This window comes from Oxyura jamaicensis, chromosome 9 (genome assembly GCF_011077185.1).
Source record: "Oxyura jamaicensis isolate SHBP4307 breed ruddy duck chromosome 9, BPBGC_Ojam_1.0, whole genome shotgun sequence".
Taxonomy (NCBI): domain Eukaryota; kingdom Metazoa; phylum Chordata; class Aves; order Anseriformes; family Anatidae; genus Oxyura; species Oxyura jamaicensis.
Window position 1 is genome coordinate 367,481 of NC_048901.1, and position 15,953 is coordinate 383,433.

A 15,953-nucleotide genomic window follows, 5' to 3' on the forward strand; every position below is an offset into this window, starting at 1 on the left:
TGTAAATCAAAACTCAATGTAAAACTCTTTTTTTTTTTTTTTCCAGACCTTGGAAATTTTGGGGTATAAGGACAATATTCAGGGCCAGATTTCTTATGGTCTACATTAGACTGAAACATTGGCTGAGTGAAAATCCTCAGAAGGGGCATGTTTCGGGCATGCTTTGTTCACATGAAGAAAAATCCCTCAAGTCAAAACAGAGTAAACAAAATAATCTACTACCTCTTTATATGAAACTGAGATTTTTTTCAGATTTTTGGTCTGGAGCTTTTCTGATACTTTTTGACTTTTGTCTCTCTCCAGCTTTACATTTTTTTTCTCTGTGTCTATCCAAAGTAAAACTAACAGTGGAAAAATCAGACTATCCTGAGTTGGAAGGGACCCACTAGGATCATTGAATCCAGCTCATGGGTCTGCACAGGACCACCCAGTTATCCTGTTCTCATCACAGATAGAGCAAGTCTCTAATGACAAACAAAACTCAATGTTCATTTTCTTTACACAGGCATGGAAATCCACTGAGGCTGACTCAGAAAATCTAAATTTTGCTGCTTTCCCAGATTTCTGAATCCTGGAAGCATGGAAAACTCCCTGATATCTGAGATATGCAAGTAGTCTCCCAGCATATGATGTGTGAGTATAATGTAATACATTTATCAGGGAGATAGAAAGCTTTTCATGTAAATGTTATAGCAAAATCCTTAGAACTAATTTATTGAAGCAGTTAAGAAAGCTGAGCGTAGCAGAGTTGGAGACTGTTATTCTTGCTGCTCAGCAGACAGTGTGGAGTGGCTGAGCTCAGCAGAGCACTGCACACAACCAGTAAGTATAAATTGTTGGCATTACCTGAAGATTATTATCTCTGGAAGACTGCCTGTCATGTGGACAGTTTTAATGCACAATATGTTGTGTGGTATGAAGCAAGTTTTGCAGGATTTCAGACAGAATACAAACCCAGGAGCTGTGGAGTGTATCTATGCAGACCTAGCCAAGGAAATGTGTCAACCAAATGATTAATCCTGGTGGCCAAAAAATAGTTCTACTGAAGCTTCTGGAAAGTGTCCTATTCTCACCTCACTGCTGGCTCCACAGGGCTTTGAACCAGGCTCTGTCCAGCTGACATCGTAAAGGCTGAGCCTGCCTTTCCATTTTAGCTTGCATCAAGATCATAGTTCTAAAGCAAATCTTATGATTATCTCCACTTTTTGTGCCCTCATGTTGAGGAACTGTCTTGGTGACATAAACTGGTATTAGTTCTGGATAAAAGTAAAGCAGATGTGCTCCAGGACTACATCTTGGTGGAGTCCAGCTACTAATAGGCACCCAGTCTGTGGGATCAGACCTAGTCCAAAGTTGTTTTTTGGTTGTTCGGTGTTTGTTTGTTTGTTTTTTAAAGAAATGCTTATATTGCAGGTTTTTCATCCTCAGTGTCAACTGTTTTGCTCTGTATATCTGCTTGTTCTGCTCTGCGCTATTTGCCAATGGTGTTAGAAGGTGCTCAGTCTGCCTGTGGTTCAGGTTCTTAAAGAGTGAAATGGGGAAGATAATACTTGACCACAGTTATCAAACAGTAAGCATCTCAGATGAAAGCCTGGGTAAGTCCGAAGTATAATAACAAATATTTTAACTCTTAATATGGCAGCAGATTCCTCATATGATTCTTTCTAATTTAAAGGTATGGATCTGAACTGTAAAAATACACCAAACTTAATGGCAGTGCAAACAATTAAATGCTCATAAAATAAGCTCTGCTTGGTATTCCATATGATTTTCAGTGCATGGTAAAAGTTTATGGACCAATTTCCTGTGCAGTGCTGCCTATGTAGGGATATAGAAAAGAAATGTAGAACAGCAGTCTCTTGGTATAGCAGACTGCTGCTAAATAAATCTGTACCAGGCAGGTACAGTGTCACCCTAAATGAGGCATAAATCATTAATCAAATTTTAGAAATAAACATACCAACCAAGGCAATGTGGCATTGTGAATCTTTCATGAGAGAAAAAAAAAAAATACTTTTAGCAGTGTTTTGTTTAATCTGTTTTAATAATACTCAAATTTTGTTCACTGAGGAATTCATGCCATTTAGATTTTTTCATTGAAATGTGAATGCAATGTACTCATATCCAAGTGAAATTAGATATTTTTTTCTTTTGTCTTTTTGAAAAACAAAGATACTTAGTATGCCACATAGGAATTGTTCTGACACTGGGATATCAAGCCATTTTTGTGGAATTGCAAGAAAACATGACAAAACAATTGCTTGCTATTAGTGCTGTTGGTAGTGCTGTGATCTGGTGAAAAGGATACAGTCCTTATTATTCAATTGTATTTTGCTTTCTATGTTAATATATTATAAATGCACAATTGGTTCTATAAGTCCTTGAAAGATACAATATTCACCTTAATATTTTACAATTAATTTTGACCTATCTTAAGTTTCAAGCATGAGTTCTCATTGGCAGCATGATGTTAATAAATCATCAGAGCACCATTTATCAACTGACTTATTTAACACTGCACAAAAAGCAAGAATTTATAGTGGGCCACAAACCCCACATCTTGCCTTTGCTGTTAAGAGAGTTAATAATTTCACACTGACAGGTTATTAGGTTCTGTCTAGACCCAGAGTTAACATGAAAAATATTTGGAAGAGACTTGTGGGCAAAACACGAGTTCGGGTGGGTCTGATCCCAGATCTCTGAGCTGTTCCAAGTGAGACAGTCACTACTGTGTCTCTTAGAACCTCAGTTTCTCCATCTGAAAAATGAGGAGAATTATTCAGGTCCTTATAATTACAGATTGACTGGCTCTCATTCTTTTCAGTCCATTTTCTACTTATGTTGTAGGATACCATTTCCAAAGTTCTGTAATCCTTAACCAATTTTCTTAGATTTTAGTCTGACTAGTCTCATTACATGTTTCTCTGCTCTCCATTCCCTGCTCATTTTTCTTTGATGTTGCGTTTTCATACATTACATTTCCCACATGCAGTTGTAGCATTCAGCCTATATTGGCTTTATTACAACTTTCACTATCTTCATAATGAACTGACTCTGTTTTCTCATTTCATGTACTGAAAAGAAACCACTGTCAAACAGCAACCATTAATAGCATGAATTTCTCCATCTTGCTAAACAGAAACAATCAGATCTTCACCTGATAAATTTAGTAAAATTTCATCAAACTCTTCCTTCTTCAAAACACCCGCCTGACATCCAAGTTAGGTCTTAGATAAGAAGAGTCATTAAGGCTTCCTCTTTTCTCTAGGAGAAAAACAAAACAAACAATAATAACAAAACAGAAATATACAGAGAATGATTCAACATGAATAAGTTGAATCCTTCACACAAGGGGAAGGTGTGTGAAAACCCTCCCCAAGGAAGAGAAGCAGAAGGGCTACCTTAGATGCATGGAGTCCTGACTTCACATACTTTATACAAGGAATAGAATCATAGACAAGCTTGGAAAAGCCCTCCGAGAATAGCTGCATAAACCAGATTCTTCAGACTGAGAAACTGAGCTGGGAAGATATGCAGGGGAGATATGTAAAAACTTTAGAAGATCATGTCTGATGTGGAAAGGTAGAAGAGCCCACAGTTTTTCTGATACCAAAAGTGGGGGCATTTAATGAAGACAGCATTTGCAGACTCAGCAGACTGAGTTCTGTACATGGCGGATGGCCATGTGCAGACTGTGATGTCCCTGTGTGTTGTGGGAACTGACCATTTGTGAAGATTCACTGGGCAGAGGACAAGTTCATGGAAGAGAAATCCTCTAAAGATGACTAATAGGAAGTCTCTGAGATGCAAATTTTTGGAGGTCGGAAGAGTTTCCTGGGAAAAAAAAATGCTAAATTTAGCTACAGTTCCTTTTGTGCCGTAATTCCTAGGCATCCACTTTTGGTCACTGCCAACGACAAGCTGGACATCTTTTGCGAGCTGGTAAGACTTTTTATAGTCTCCAGTACCTCAGCTACCTGCCTAAAGCTGGTGAATCTGTGCCTCTGTTTGCAATGGGTAGTTGTGGGTTCCCTACAGAGGTCAGTTTGCTCAGACTTGCTAATGGGCCTGCCCCTGTGAGCCAACTTGCATGTACACACATTAGTGTTAAGGCAAAGTCTCTAACATAGCATTAAATTGAGTTTTAAATGAATGAGCTGATAGAAATGCCATCTGAATGATCGCATTTCAGTTCAGCAAGACTGGATTTCTTTTATTTTAGGAGAGCTCTGATCTAATTTTGTGTCTTCCCACTGGATTTTTATTTTTCCCAGTCAGCAGGGTAATGGGTTACATTCTGGTAAAACACACAAATATTTTCTGACTGCAAGCCATCATGTTTCAGTGGTTTCAGCTTTTCAGATTATTATCTGCAACTGTTATTACTACGCTATTGTAACCACCACTTTTTTCCAGACTGAATGCACTGCTATTTGAACTCTAATCCCATGGATAGAGCGTGAACAGCACCTTTAGTAGGATGGCAAAAGCTATCTGTTAAACCATGGCCATTTAAGTAGTCATAGTCTCTAAAAAGCTTGGTCTTTTACTAATGAATGAATTGTGTAAATTAATATATTTACCCATTTTAAAGCACGGAGTATGTATATTCTGAATTTATGGGACTGAATTTCTAATAACTTTTCTAATTAGAGGCTGAATTCAGGTCCAAATGGGCAGATCTTGATAACTACGTAAACCACTAATCACAGCACTAGTCAGATCTTGATGTGTCTTCAATATTTAATTCAGTCATTTTTAATTGAAGAAAATAGGGTATTTAGTTGATTTTTTTTTTTTTTTTTTTTTTAGGCAAGAGTATATATCAACATTATCCCATGCCTTTATTTTTCTTTAATATATTTTCTTTCTCTGCCTAGTATTTTGTGGCTTTTGGATTCTTTCTTAGTTACATATTTTTTTCTAAAAAACAGTGACTTTGATTTGTAAATATGAAAGTGATCAATAAAAACCTATGGCTTCAAAGTGTCCTTATTTATATTTAAATCCTTCCTCTCACCTGCTGTTTGTTGTTTCTTAGTTATGACACAAATCCCACTGGAGCTCAGAAATCTAGCCAGTCCTCTCTAAACTCCCAGACATGTTCTTTTCCCATGTACTGTCTTGTCCCTGCAGCTTCTGATGTAAAACAGATTTAAGTTTGTGTAGAGCAGAGGTCAACATGAAAGCTTAAAACAAAACAAAACAAAAGGCTGGCATTCAACTTTTAGCTCTGGTTCCTATTATAACTTAAAGTTCTATTTTAGTAATTTGAAAATGGCACTATTGTTCTGCAGCCATACCCTACCTCTCATTTGCAGTGAATTTTTTAATGACTGTGATGCCCAGTTTAGATAAACTTCTAGACTAGTCGATGATCATTTGGTTGAACTGTCAACACTTTTGCAACAATAATAAAATTGATGAGTATTTTGCAAAGGGAGCTTTGTCAAGTTTGCATTTATTTTACTTTAGGCTAAGGCCAAACACAGAGCTTTGAACCCATTCTTCCTATTCCTGAGTAGTTACTTGCACAGTCATGACTTTGGTGAGACTTTGGTTTGGGAACTGGGAGCAGTTGCTTCATGAGATCACTTCAGTGATAGGTTTCCTAAAACTTTATTGCTAAGTGCTTCATTTTCTTTTTATTTACTTGTAATTATATATATATGTATATATATATATATAGTAAGAGAACAGTTTCTTCAGTTCTGTAGCTTTGTAGTAACACATTCCTTTCTGAAAGCTTCAGTAAATAATCATGAGTTGTGTTGAGTGAGGGTTAAATGCTGCATGCTCAATGTGTTGCTCCATTAACAAGTGTTGTATATATGTATCCTGCCTTCTGCATTTTTCAGTGCTTAATCAGATGGAAATTACAATTGGAGGTGTAATTCAGCATTGTGCTTAAGGTCATTAAGCCCTGTGGTAATGGGTAAATCCAGACCCTGCTATGGCCTTATAAGGCAATTTGGCGAAGAAATGGGCTATTTTACTGAGCCAATGAGACTCGGACAAGGTCTGTGTCCCCATTAAGGGACAAAGCCCCACTGTATGAATTTATCGTATTTTAACTTACATGGAACTTGTCTAAGCTGACAAGGATATATGCAGAGTGCCTGCTGGCTTGTGCCACTTCCAGCCTGTCCTCTTCTTCTAGTAGGTACCCTGGGCAGCCCTGGTGTTGCTCCAAGGTGTTTACATTTCTGGTGTTCAGCTCAACACAAACTGGTTGAGTAATCTAACATGAGCATAAATTGCTGTGGAAAAAGAAGCACTTTTTCTCCCTGGAATTTCGTTCATGCAAAAATGAATCCTGGGCTGAGGTAAAAGGGAAAGAAGACATTCACTGTAATAACTACAAATCAGAATTAAGATTCATATATTATGAAGGTTTAGGTCTTATCCTTTAGGGGATTGGGAATTGGACTGAAATCAGAGGGTTAAAAAAGTTATCTGTAACTTCATAGGAGCTCACAAAAGATTGTATTAACTAGGGTGAGTAAGTCTTCTGCCCATAGAAAAGTCTGAGAAGAACTTTCAGCTGTGAATTTGGTATTAATTTAGCACATCTTTTGCTTTCCTCAGTGGTCATTTATTGTCCTTCTGGTAGTGATGGTTTCTTCATGCACATTAAAGACAGGATGGAAGGTGGAGATCCGATGAAAAGGCAATGGTGAAATAGAGGTCTCTGAAAAATTGATTGATTTATTTATTTTTTTAATGCATACTTTAGTATGTTATACTAAAAACCATCATGACCCTAGGGCCTTCAAATGTTTTTGATTCTTCTGTCCATGATGAAGAATTTGAGCATTTGGCGGTAAATCAGGTGGTTAATTTTGAAGTTTGCTACAGCTGTGTATATCTTAGAAAACACTGTGATGCCCTGAACACAGTATAAAATCAGATCTGAGATGGACATTGTAAGAAGCAGGACTTTATCACAAGAAAGCTGTTGCCAGTGAGGAAGGGTTATTTGCAGGAGATTCTGAGATGAAAGGAGGGAGAGAATGAAACTGATGTGAGATTTGGATTGAGGATGCCATGGAGTATTCAAATAAAGGTATTCAGTAGAATCCACTCAACATTTAAGTTTATTTTAGTACCCATCATTCCATGCACAAAAGCTCTATAAGCATACTGAAGTGTAGCAAGTTTTAGAATTTTCAACAAATGCTATTATTAACCCCAAGGTGCTTAAAATCAGGAATTTGATTCTGAAAAAGTATTAAATAATAGAAACAATACATGCAATGCATATAATAAAAGCTAGTGTCATATTTTCAAGCATCATCTGATATTAAGTGTTGAGAACATTGCCTTTTTATTGTCAGACTTAATATATAGCATATCCTATGTTGTCACAGACTAAAACTAAATAACTGAGACTTTCATATAATCTTGAGCTGGCAATGTTGTCCAGATGGCACTCCTTTTTTCTCAAACTGTGGCAATCCATCTTCACCCTTGTTTCCATATTATTTACTCATCCACATTAATGTATGCTGATTAAAGCTAAAAAAGTAGAATTTCCAGGTCTTAATCCTAATTCTCTTGCACTACAACACTGAAACAGAGTTGTTTATAATCTTGACTTTTATTTATTTATTTATGGTGATAAAATCCACACAAAAGATGTGTTGTACATTGTGGTAAAAGTTGAAGATTCATTCAATCTTGTGTATGTTTTATGGACACTTGTTTTGTACATATGGCAGATTACCAAGTGAATACTGGTAAAGTCTAAAAGGTAAAGATAATTCGTTTGTTTGTTTGTAATTGCAGGAATACTGACATCTTAAATGTTCCAAAATTTCCTGCTTTTGCCTCCCTTGATGTTGATATCAGTGGAAAAGAGCATATTCTACATGACTCCAGAAGTTAAGCATTGTATTTTAATGAACTTGCAGTTCTTCCCTTAGAAATAGAAGATATAAAACTGAAACTACTACAGATTCTCATGTGACTATTAGAACACCTGGCAGTCAAATGAAACACCGTCTCAAGAAGATTGGTTGTAGACAAAATTTGCACGGACACCAAAGGATCTGGTAAGAGCTCCTGTGCTAGTGAAAACATTCAAGGTATTACTGCATAAAAATATTGCAGTGTACTGTATTTTGTTTGCTGGAGAGTAATATTCTATCCCCTGTATTGTCCTGCCATAACTACTTTAGAAGGGTTCACCAAAATAAAAAGGGCAGTTTTCAGAGCATTGGTTACTTCCACCCATAGACAGGACCAACAAGACCCTATTATTTGCATGCAAATTATTTTTAATGTTTAAAAAGCTGTATTTTAATTAATTAAACATCAGTCTGAATTAAGTAGATGAAAATTCTGTCCTCAAAATCCTAACAAGCCCTCCACTAACCCATATCACTAAGCTCTACATCTAAACATCTTTTAAAGACATCCAGGGATGATGACTCAACCACTTCCCTGGGCAGCCTATTCCAATGCCAGTAAAGAAGTTCTTCCTAATATCCAACCTAAACCTCCCCTGGTGTAACTTTAGCCTATTCCCCCTCATCCTGTCGGCAGGCATGTGGGAGAATAGACCAACCCCCACCTCATTACAGCTTCCTTTAAGGTACCTGTGGAGTGCCATAAGGTTGTCACAGAGCCTTCTCTTTTCCAGGCTGAACAATCCCAGCTCCCTCAGCTGCTCCTCATAAGACTTGTTCTCCAGACCCTTCACCAGCCTCGTTGCCCCTCTCTGGACTCGCTCGAGACCTCGAAGTCCTTCTTGTAGTGAGGAGCCCAAAACACAGTACTCAAGGTGTGGCCTTACCAGAGCCAAGTGCAGGGGAACAATCACTTCCCTAGCCCTGCTGGCCACACTGTTTCTTATGCAAGCCAGGATGATGTTGGCCTTCTTTCCATAGGACATAAATATAGATGCAGGAAAAAAGTGTGTAATATCCTGGTATCTTTGGCCAAATATCACGATTTTCATAGGAACATGTTAGTTAAACCTTTAAACTCTCAAATTAGGGGGGAAAAGACACTTTTTCCTTCCCATCAATAATTATATTTAATAGCAATAGTCATCCGGTGACTGTAGCTTATTTAATGTTTATAGTAGCAACTCAGTACTAATTGCAGATAGATTCACATTTAGAAGCTGAAGAAACTGCATGAAAGCTATTAATTTCTCCCTGAATTTTCAAATACTTTTCCAGACTGTCATTTCATGCCTGTTTTACTTGTAACATATTTAAGTTCAACATTTGGCAATTCCAATACTAGATAACATTGCATTTACAATATAGCAGCAATAGAGGCCTGAGTGAGATTAAACTGACCCAACTGAATCCATTTCTTTTTGCATAACATTATCATATCTGGAAAAAGTAAAGTTATACAACTAGAAACCCTAATGTCCACATTTTGTGTATCTTCTGCCAGTTTCTTTTTTTACTTCCTGGATAGATACAATCCTGGGTTGCATTTATTGGGTCTTATCATCTCATAGCCCTGTCTTCTTGGGCTTTACTAACTGTATAAAACCCAAAGCTTTTGCTGACTGTTGGCCAATTTTTATCCTCACTTGTCCTTAGCTTCTGCATCGCCCTGCTCAGAGAAATACAGGGTATTGTACAGGTCTGCCACAACTGAACCTCCTCATAAAACTACAAGGAACTAAACATCTGTCCCTGCACAGAGATGCACAGAGTCTCACTGTATGGGATCAAGAATAGCTTACAGAGATGTCTTAAGTGTTTAGGATAATATTTTTGGATTGTCATATTCTATCACAAATATTTAAGTGTCATGCCATAAGAGAGGCTGGTGAATTGCTTTGATATCTGCTGGCCACAGTGGTGCAAACAATAGGTTTTCCATCTGATGTCAGTTGAGCAGAGGATAAGTGACCCTTTAAGGAGAATTGTCACGTTCATTAAGGCAAACCATTTTGTGAACTGGTGTCACACATCCCTTTCCAATCACACTGAATTGACACAAAGCTTCAAGCTTCAGGGGAGGTATTTAGAGTGGAAAGTCTGTCATATTCAGTAGAGATGAATGCTTGGAAGATGTCTTTGTCAGCCACAATATAGGATAGTGCACTTTTGTATGCAATGGTAAATTTGTGGTACTTATATGTGTTGTAATGAATGCTGTCAGTACTGTAGTTAAGGCATGGCATAGATTGAAGTCTGAAACTATCTATCTGACTAGCAGTGCTCTGTAAAAGCTTGTGCTGACAGAATCAATAGGAGCAAGATGGCCAACATATGGTGAAGGAGGGAGGGAGGGAAGAGAGGAGGAGGATAGGGGCAAAGGTGGGTAACTCCATGAAAAATGCGAACCACAGATGGGTGACTTAGCTGGCATCTGGGTGTCACAGAGGGAAGGCTTGTAAATACAGAGAGATGGAACTAAGATGGGACATAGGTGCAAAATCAATACCAGAAGAGTACACGCTACATACTGTCGTATTTCCTGATTATCGCTTTCCAAATCTGTTATCAGGAAGGGGAAGAAAAAAAAAGTTGTATTAAACTTTCTTTTCCAATGCAAGGGCAGAGCATACCTGTCAGAGAGCAGGAATGCTAGTGGGTTTGGCAGCCCTATGATGGCACCAGAGGCAGCAGCAAGCTGGAGGTAATGTCCCCTCTGCAGAAGAGAAAAGTGCAGGATAAATTCAGCGCATAAATTTTATGTGGACTATCCAGAGCTGTCTGCAGTCTGGGAGCAGATTAGAACAGAATGTGAGTGGCTGTGCTCCACTGATGAAACGACAACCCAAATGTTGTTCAAACAGAGAATTGATTGCAGTTACTTTCTCTCCTCTTGAAGGCAATCCCTGTGTTGGCTGCAGGAGTTTGACAGAGCACTGAGCATGTAGACCAAAACTAAATCATAACCAGAGTCAGTCTGAAACCTTGTCTGCCAGCAAGCACAGAAAAAATACTGTCTGTCCAAGTGCTTCTGCAGCTGAGTTAAGATGTATCGCAACAAGCTGCCTCACTAATTTTGACTGAATGAGGGAGTCTTGGCTGCTTGCTTTTGACTGCATGTAACCTTTTCAAAAGCACCCAAATAACTTAGGAGCCTGAATTTCATTGAAAGTCTGAAGGGAGACTAACATAAAAAAACAGTCTAAATGCAGTGAGATTGCCTGAAATAGTCTCATAAATCTCAGAGATCTCCTTCTACCCAAATTTTGTCAGTTTGAGCTCTGTGGAAGTTGCATAGTGGCTGGATGATTGTTAAAACAGTGTTTAGTTAGCCAAATCTGGCTGATTTTTGGAACAGCCAGTGGCTGCTATTTTTAATTTTATTTTTTTCACAGCCCTTCCTTGCCCACACCTGTTGTTTTCCTCTGGGACTTTGCACTGACTACCTCATCTTGGTCGGTAGGTGCATGGTGCTGCACATATGTGCCACATGCTACCCAGTGTGTGGTGAGAAGCAAGGAGTGTTCTCATGAAGAATACCAGCTCTCTGTATTTCAGTGAGGATTGGAGCTTTTTTTTTTTTTTTTTCCCTGTTGATCTTTTACATGCAAGTCAGGCTTCACATAGCCCACAGTCAAAAAAAAAAATTCTCCACTACAGAGACAAATAGCAACATGTGGCTGGAAGATAACAGAAACGTACATGCAAGTGCAAAAATTAAATATGGAAATATGAAAATGAGGGTTTTTTATTATTTAAAGCAATTTAAAGCAAAAGAACTGATTCACTTGCTATTGCTGGGAATTACATGGGGCCTTATTTCCTTAGCAGCCCATCTCAGAAGAACAAAATAGAAAAAAGGGCCATAGATAAGAAGCACCATCTCAGTACCCAGTCATGTTGCTTGGCTTGGCAGTGGGAGTCTTTTGCAAAACTTTGCAGACAGCCTGAAAAAAACAACAGAAAAATATAAAGGCAAAAGAATGCATTATAACAAAATGTGCAGGATGCAGATGTGCAGTCCTCCTGCCTTCCTGGACCTGTCTTCAGTCTTGTTGCCGCCTTGCACCTTCCTATGAAGCACTGGATTTATTTTCGGTGGCTCTTTCTTCATCTTCCACTATCATGTTCTGCAGCTCCTCCCTCCCTGTGTCCCATCCCCCTGCCCATAGCCCACATCTTTGCCGGATACTTAATGTAGAAATGATTACCTTTGCTTCTTGCAAACTCTGCCCCTGCTCTGTGGTGGTTTGAACAAGATAGCTGGTTGCTGCAAAAGAATCACAGTGTTCAGCAATGAGGTTGGTTGTCTGAGCCACATCACACTGGAGTTTGCAGTTGAGAACTTCCTCCAGGTGCAGCAGAAAGAGAGAGATACATACCCTAGTGTTAAGGATGCAAACTGCTGGGATCACTCTCTTCCTTCTGTTAATTTGTCAGACTGTGTTTAAAAAGGGATAAAGCAAAAAAACAACCATGATCCTGTAATTTTCATTAGTTTCCAAGAATTCAAGTTCTCCAAGTACTCCTTAATAGGCAAGAAAATGAGTTATCTAGCATTCCTCTTTTTATGCAAGGACATTGTATGAATTTTGTTCATGGGGTTGGGACTGTCTCTTGCCAGAGGCCTTTGCTGTGAAAGGTAAGATTAGAAACCAAGCCTAATTTGGGCCAATATTCCAATATATGTAGTACAATTGTATGGAAGTGAGCATTCATTTTAAGTTAAATTATCCTGGCCTGTGTGTGGAAGCTGTCCTGACTTTGGAAACAAGCCAAATCCCACTTTCTACATATAGACACCAAAATTTTGAGGTGCAAAAATGAGCAATGACCCATCAAATTTACTTACTGGAATACATCCTGAACATTGCGAGTGCTCCAAGACAGAGCATTAGGCTGGATTTTTTGCTCACTAAAACATGCACAAAATGCATTTTTAAAATTAGATATTTAGATAGATAGTTTAGCTCCAGTGTTTCCCAATAAGGTAATTTTCCATTAAACTTTAATACATGAAATATCTACAACCCATGTGCTCTTCACTGTCACCCATGTCCACTATTCTTACAATTTGTCCACTATTTCACACAGATATTTACTATTCTCTATTTGTTTCCTATGATTTGATACCTTATTTTCCCTGCTTCACTCTATATTTACTTTTTCCTTACAATGTTCCTCTTATTAAACTTTTTCTTCCTCTTGACCAGCTCATTTCCAATTGCTTTTATTTTCTAGAATACCTATAATTTTCCCTGACTAGTAACAAACCTCTGATTTACCAGTCCTTAGCTTTGAAGTGTGTCTTTTACTATCTCTGCCATACAGATTGTCTACATTAATTTATCTTCATCTTTGTCCAATGTGCAGTTCCTCCAAACAACTCCTGTTTTCCTGGGCATCTGTCTACTGGTCACATTTGGAGGCCCTGGGAGGGTAATGTGCTTTGAAGATTTTGTTTCCTGCTCATTGCCTGAATGGGAAACTGCTGAGTTTCATCTCCTCCCTGCCATAGTTATCTCCGGGTTTTTATTAAATATTCAATATTGTATGAGTCAGAAAAAAGAATACGAGATAGACTATTTCTTGTCTTTAAAAAGTACACAAAATCTAAATGTTTTCATTTTACCTATTCCTGACTTGGTCCATAGAGGTGAGAAGGTGGAGACATGGCCACCTCCATATGTCCTTGGAAGATCTGGGTAATGGGAGAGGATTGGTGTGCACTTCCTGGTCTGCACTTCCCCATGACGCTAAGTGCAGTGAACAGATAGGCGTGGGTAACCATGAGCACTGGAGTAGATTATCCTCCCCTGGGTTGTCAGAGGGTTGATGAAACCTAGCCAATCATAGTACTGTGCAAACTCTGAAACCAATGACAAATCAGACTCCTGCTTTAATATGCAGAACATTCATCACCACATTTCAGATAACATGTCTTTTGGAATGATCAATTAAAGAAAGCACAGATAAAAAATGGAGGAGTCTAGTTCAGGTATATAATATGCTCTCTGTGTACAGCTCCTCTTGTGGAATGGGGGGAGGTTGTAAAAAACTGCACTGAATTAACATGCAGTAAGTGAGTTCATACCTCATGTATTAAGTTAATAACAGCTCTGCTAGAGAAATACATACACATGATAATGTTCCAAAAATAAACAGATAGCAGACAGCTTCATGTGCCTGTAAAGACTTTGTTGTGAGTAGACCGATAGAATAATAACTGCCATTCTGGAAATGAGATCAGGGATCAAAAATGTTTTCACAGTTGCGAAAGTAATAAAGAAAAGCCTGCAATTTCTGCCTGATAGCAGTGGTCACTCCTGGCATGAACTTTCCCCTTTTTTAATGGAGAGATGGTTGTTGCTAGGTTTGTATTTTTTTGTCTTCATAATAAAGTCTTTGATAACCTGTGGGTGGTCTTCAGTAGGAGTCTTCTGTGGACACCACTATGACCAGGAGAGCTTTACCAGTGTTGTGGTTTATCCTGGCCGGCAGCTAAACACCACACAGCTGTTTGCTCACCCTCCCCCCTCCCTCTCTTGGATGGGGGAGAGAAACGGGAAAGTGAAGCCTGTGAGTTGAGATAAAGGCAGTTTATTAAGACAGGAAAATAATAATAATAATAATAGTACTACTACTAATAATGTGTACGAAACAAGTGATACACAATGCAATTGCTCACTGCCCACTGACTGATGCCCAGCCTATCCCCGAGCAGCTGACCTCCCCATCCTGGCTAGCCACCCCTATATATTGTTTAGCATGACGTCAGATGATATGGAATACCCCTTTGTCCAGTTTGGGTCAGCTGTCCTGGGTCTGTCCCCTCCCAGCTCCTGCTGTACCCCCAGCCTGCCCGCTGGCAGGACAGAGCGAGGAGCTGAAAAGTCCTTGGTTTGGTGTAAGCACTGCTCTGCAACAATTAAAACATCAGCATGTTATCAGCACTCTTCTTATCCTGAACCAAAACATAGCACCCTACCAGCTACTAGGAGGAAAATTAACTCTGTCTTAACTGAAACCAGGACAACCATTTTTATGATAGCAAGACAAGTTTTGTGATGTATACTCAGATTTTTGAGAGTTTTTTTTTTTTTTTTTGGGAGGGGGAGGTGGTGGTGGTGTTATTGGAATTTTTGAATTATCTATCATTTCAAAACAAAAGAAAAACCCTCTTGTTCTCTTGTGGTTCTTGTGGTTTTAGTCAAAAAAAAAAATAATTCTCTGAATATGACACGATGATTAAGGCTGAGGGATATTATAGGGATGCAACAAGGTAAGAATTGTACCAGGACGGCACCGTATCTCTGGCAGCAGCTAGGGTCTGAGAATTCAGTTGAAGGCAGAATTTTGTGATAGCAAATGAAGGCAACACTGTTCCAGACACAGATCTCTTCTTATTTGTCAGTAATTCAGGTTAACTGATGTAATGCTGGAGATTCTATTATACAAATATCTGACTTCTCCTTTTTTTAATCTGCCAGATTTAATCTGACTTCAGTGAAATATTATGATATGGCATACAAATAGCCAATTATCCAAAGTGAGGAAAGAAGGCTTTCCTTTTATTGGTTTTGAATTAGCATCTTTTCATTATCACTCCTTGTCCTTGTGTTACAAAACAAGGAGATCAGACTCAATCTATATTCTCTAAACCAGCCACAGTTTCACATACTTTTATCATGTTCCAGGGGAAGCTGTGCTATTGTTTTATACAATGCAGTGGTACCACAGTACTTCAAACAGCTCTGTGAAATGTAATTCCTTCTATTCCCGCTGTTATCATTTCCTAGGACATTAGAAAAGATCCCGAGCCCCAAAGGTTGGATTAAGATCTTCACTGCTTCAACAGCTGAGGTCAGTGGCTCCTGTCATTTGGTCAGCACTTCTTCCCACTCAGTCTGAGACAGGTTCCAAATAGAATCCCTCAGCCTAACAAGCAAGCAGGTCTTCGAGGCAGCTGTTTCTGCTCTTGTGCCCCTAATGAATGAGCCCTAAAGAAGGTAATTTCTTTTCTCTTAATCCATTATATAGCAG

At 38.7% G+C, this 15,953-nt stretch overlaps 1 long non-coding RNA gene across 1 annotated transcript; it reads left to right on the top strand.

Moving 5' to 3' along the window:
• The first annotated feature begins 508 nt into the window (after window positions 1-508).
• LOC118171501 lies at window positions 509-15,914 on the top strand. The gene is made up of 4 exons (XR_004753245.1): window positions 509-633; window positions 7,789-8,054; window positions 13,284-13,438; window positions 15,710-15,914. It is a non-coding gene; the product is annotated as an uncharacterized LOC118171501 (long non-coding RNA).
• Window positions 15,915-15,953: the final 39 nt, after the last annotated feature.